We start from the raw sequence: 4,820 nt of genomic DNA, 5'->3' as shown, positions 1-4,820 counted from the left end.
AATGTGTGTGGGGGGTGTGAGGGTGAGGTGGAGGGAATGCATGGAGTTCAGGAGAAAGCTGTGGGAGTCCTCAGTACCTTCATTACCTTGATGGAGGGTGCTGGTGAATTTATGTCTGTATGCACCTATCAAAACTCTCTTTAAACATCGCTTGATGCATGCTAATTGTACACTGGTAAAGCAGTGAACTCACTAGTACATAAATTTGAAATTTTCTTGTTTGTACTTCAACTTAAAAAAAAAGTCTGGACACATTATACCTCCAAAATAATACAGACATGTGCAGCAGGTTATTCTTAAGATATGAGTTTTGTATTTTATTGGAAAGCATGGATAAATGGTCATTTTCTGAATCAGTACTTAGGTACTAATATGGCCCTTTTTTCTTTTTATCATTTTTTTTTACATTTTAATGACATAATAATTCTAAATATTTATGAGCTGCAGTATAATATTTGAATTGGCATAGTTTCATCACCTCAAACATTTATCATTTTTTTGTGTGTGTTGGGAGTATTCAAATGTCTGTTACAAAGCTTAAAATATACAATTAATTGTTGTCAATTGTGGTTATACCACTGTTCTCTAAACGTTATGAGTTTTTCATCCTGATTACCCCTCTGTACCTTTACCATCATCTATCTGTAAAAATATGGAAAGTTGTGTGAATTTGCATATCATCCTTGCTAGGGGCCATGCTAATCTTCTCTGAATCATTTCAATTTTACTATGTGGGCTGACAAACGTAGTTGAGTATTCTTATACAAATAATTGTTCATATGCCTGACATCGTCACCCAAGGGGCAGATTTCTAGGTGGAATTCCTAGAAATTGTGTATACATACATATTTTACTAGCTTTCGAGAGAAGTTGCATCAATTTATTTTTTCATTACAAGTATATAAGACATACCTTAACTGTTTGCGTGTATGTGTGCATGCATGTTGAATTTATCATTATCAAAGCTATAAAACATGAGTGAAATAAGTCTCATGGGTCAATGTACTTGGCATTCCCTACTCATATTCATATTCAGTATGATTTAATAATACCTGGTGGTATGTACTTCATACTGCACAAGCGGTTTGGGTAAGCAACAGACAATCTAAACTCTGTGAATTTTATTTCTATCCTTGGTATTACTCTATTAGATTGAGTCCTATTGAAACTTTAAAAAGAATGAGCTTTCACTAAGGGACTTGACCATCAACATGGCCTTAATACTGCAAGCAAACATTGATTCTTGGGATTGCTTATTACTCCTACAGAGTGAATGTTGGAAAAAATAGGCCACAGAGTGACGCTAATGTGACAGTTAAACCAGACTCAATTCCCACTTTTTTCTGTTATGCCCTAGTTCTACTGCCTAGGACCAATAGAAAATATTAACTGTGCCCTCAGTTGCTTCAATTTCATCACTCATCTTGTTTCCTTAAAAGTTGACATTCATTCCTTTGCATCCTGACATATTTGTTCTTTATAATTTATGTTAATTTTTTCTGGTTTCACATCAAGATGCCTTATTTTCATGAACTTGAATCTTACTCCTCACTTATTCAAACACTAAAAGCAAGTTGTCATCCTAAAGAAATCATTTTGTGTTTTTCCTGAGTTATTTTTGTTTGCCTGTTGAAATTGATGCATCTTTTATTTTTCCAAGCTCCTGCTTTTAACATTGGCCCATTCCACTCAACTCTACCCCCTTCACTACCTCTGCGTTTTCACAGTATGAGATGCAGAAACATAAACACATGACAGATGCTGTAAATTTGCCTAATTTGATTTGAGGAAAGAAATTGGGTCATTTATCTTAGTGATTTCAAAGTATAGTTTCAGTTAATTTATTTTTTTTTTCTGTAAAGATTCAAACTTGAGAAAAGTCCTGACGACATAACTTTTTAAAACTTTGACTCTTCTGCTGCATGATCAAGGGCCTCACTGTGGTCAACGATGCTGTCCATATGATCAGTTTACATTTTTATTGATTACAAAGGCTTTGCGGTATCTCACAATCACAAGAAGTATTGACAATTAATTATAAGACCCGTTAGGTACACGGATATTTTTATGATATTGGCATTGTTGCAACATATTCCTAAAGAACTAATTGCTTAAAATCCCATAATATTTCAGGATTACTTATGTATTCATTTTTTCTTAGCCCAATATTTATTGACATGAGTGGGAGAATGGTCAGAGATATACCTTGAAACAAGTGTCTGAGTTGAAGTCTTCCAAAAGACCATCAGTACTAGGGCATATCTATTTGGAATCTATAAAGCCTGGCCTTCAGACATGCTTATGAACTCATAGATAGTAGTCAAGATCAGAAACATGGAGCATAAAACAATTAGAAAATATGGGTCTGAGTGTAACACCTCTGCCATCTGCACTCCCCGGTTGGATGCGGGTGAGCTCAGAAAGTTGGGATCCTTGGCAGAGGCTGCTTCTGGTGGGCAAGATACTTTGACAAGGGGAGCTCAGACCTGATGCTCCTGGCTGCAGGGAAAATGAGGGTCCCAGTTCTGAAGGGACATCTGCATAGTGTACTATAGTTGTCACACCAGAGTGGCCCCCTCTCCCCTTTGCTGACCTGGAATCTTAAGTCTGGGTCTTCATTGAACTTGTATTTTGTGCACTTAAAACATTCTGTTTCTTTCTTGAACAATCTTATGGCTAGTGGGAAATCTTTGTACCTTATAGATAACCTCCAATAGAATATCCTACAGACTCTGACGTGCATATGAACACGTGGGAAGAGAAAATCCAAGTCTGGTTTTGGAAAACAAAATCAAGAGGAATTAGCTGAGCAGCACAGCTATAAATATGTTATAATTGTTTTAATTTTAAGGAAAATTATGGGAAAACTAAAACAGAAGTTATTCAGAACATGAACTTCGTAAAATATGAGAAATATTTTGCTACAGAATATGATAACTTGGTAACTTCATACACAAAACTTTTATTTGCTCTTTGTATTTTACAGTAATATTTTAAAGTAAAATATTTGCATTCATTTTTAATTGTAACAAATTTATTAATATTGGCCCAGAATTTTAATAGTTTTCTTTAGTTTTTTTATATTTTTTAGACTTTCTCTTACATTATAAAAATATGGTTTGTAACATAATTTGTAATCTTAGTAAACAACATTGTGATTAAGTAATATGTAGTTATGTAATAAATCATAAACAGTTATTTTAACTTTAAATATAATTAGCTTTTTGAGCACATTAAACATATTATGCATATTTTATACCAAAATTCTTACCTTAAACTGAAGCATATAAAATGTGTATTATACTGCATATAACAAATTATATATATATGTTATATATATATATTATACATATCCATGCATGTATACATATGCACATATGTATTTTAATGTGTACATATATATTTTTAGATTTGTGTGTAAATATTACATCATCCTGATACTGATAACCAGTTTTATTTTCTATTCACATATACCTGAGGTTTTTTTTGGTGTGGGGGGATTGCCCATATAAGTGAGGTCATGTAATACTTTTCTTTGAGTGTCTGGATTATTTCACTTACCATCAACTGTCCTCCAAGTTCATACTTACTATGGCAAGTGGCAGGAGTTCCTCCTCTTAAAGGCTAAGTCACATTACATTACGATAAGGATACATGGTAGCAAGTACAGAGGATGAACCATTCAAAGTGTCTAATGCACAACAGGACTGGAGTGAATAATAAATAGTACACTACCATATTCAGGAGTTTTGCTAAACAAGAATATTATGACCTCTCTTGGCACAAGGAGGGAAATGGATAACACTGAGAGATGATGGACATGCTAATTTTTTTCACCATAGTAACCCTTTTACTAAATATATCTTTTAACATCATGTTGTACAACTTAAATATATGTGATAAAATTAATAGAAATGTAAAATCACCCCAAAGTATTTGCACATTCTAAATTTTTAAGAATAAATTGACTTTAAGCTAATGTTAGTGGTCCAATATTAAAATTTTATTTAGAGAAAATTTTGTCTATTTGTTCAGTAAAGCATAATGCTTGCTCCAGTAGAGGAGCAAGGGTCCTTCTAATAAAAGTGCCTTTGTTTCTTTGGGAAGCTGAAGCTGGGACAGAGTGAATCCTAACACTGTGACTTTTGGTGGAGACTTTGTCCACATGGTATCAGCCCAAACTTTGTAAGGGCTGGACACCCAGTTCAGCTCCATTGGTGGTTGACAATATCCACTTGACTCTGGGAAAAGCTGTGCAGCCTGAAGCTTTGGTGAACTTCCCGGTGGGTAATATTCCACATGTATGGCCTCACAGAATTCTAGGAGGAAAAAGCACAATCCACGTGACTCATTGGCAAAGCACAATTGGACACTCCTGTCTGGTGCCTCCTTGGCTCACCCTGTGGTCCTACTCCCTTGGTTGATTGTAATCTGTTGTCGGTTTTGGTTTTGTAAAACCAGTAACTGTGACTGTATTTTCTGAGTTTATTGAGGCTGGCCTTGGGGACTCAAATATGATGCTGGGGTCAAATGGAAGGGTAGGCTTGGGGTTTCCCAACGTTGCCATATGTAGCATCTGAAATACTTGTGAGACAACTACTAACTAATTAATATCTCAGAACCAACATAGGCAATTCAGACAGTTGAAAGCATGAAAATCTCACCTCTGGTATTGAACAAACTGGAATTTTATATTGGCATTAATTTTATCTAATAAATTGTGGAAAAGAACCAGTATTCTCTGAGCCTTTTCCATTTGATCATTCTCATTTGTCCAATAATTTCTGTATGTTTAGGTCCATTATATAAAGCTGCATAAT

The 4,820-nt window shown here is 34.7% G+C and overlaps 1 pseudogene; it reads right to left on the bottom strand.

Annotated features, from left to right (window-relative positions):
- Positions 1–646: 646 nt before the first annotated feature.
- On the bottom strand, positions 647–745 carry LOC114092767 (U6 spliceosomal RNA; annotated as a pseudogene).
- Between the last annotated feature and the right edge of the window lie 4,075 nt (positions 746–4,820).

The sequence above is a fragment of the Marmota flaviventris genome, chromosome 16, assembly GCF_047511675.1.
Source record: "Marmota flaviventris isolate mMarFla1 chromosome 16, mMarFla1.hap1, whole genome shotgun sequence".
In the NCBI taxonomy this organism is placed as follows: domain Eukaryota; kingdom Metazoa; phylum Chordata; class Mammalia; order Rodentia; family Sciuridae; genus Marmota; species Marmota flaviventris.
Note: the sequence above shows the minus strand (reverse complement) of the source record. Positions and strands in the feature narration are given on the sequence as shown.